This window comes from Penaeus monodon, chromosome 27, assembly GCF_015228065.2.
Source record: "Penaeus monodon isolate SGIC_2016 chromosome 27, NSTDA_Pmon_1, whole genome shotgun sequence".
NCBI lineage: Eukaryota > Metazoa > Arthropoda > Malacostraca > Decapoda > Penaeidae > Penaeus > Penaeus monodon.
In genome coordinates this window covers 27,286,353-27,286,747 of record NC_051412.1, presented here as the reverse complement: position 1 = coordinate 27,286,747, position 395 = coordinate 27,286,353, and positions in this window count along the sequence as shown.

Below are 395 nucleotides of genomic sequence, written 5' to 3'. Positions count from 1 at the left end.
CAGAAACCGAAGGCAAGAATCTCATCGCAAAGTGAAAGGAAACAGGCCACGTTTCACTCAAATGCTTCGAAACTCTCACAGGCGAAACCTCGGGAGATATTAATCATTTAACCATCGACTCTTTTTAATGAATATATTAGTGTTTTCTTACATGGGAGAGGATTAATGAGTCTCTCTGTTTCGCTCATTGTATGCCCGGAGTTTTAAGCTTCCGAACCTTCCAACCAGAGACTTAATTAGAGCGAGATGATAATGGTTACCTTAGACGGGGATGGCATTCAAGTCACGCTATTCAGGGCATGTGAGAGACCGCGGGGGTATTCAATTTTGAGAAACGTGCACATTATGTGAGTCTTCTGATATTTTTCAAGGGAAGAGAGGGGGTATATTGATGG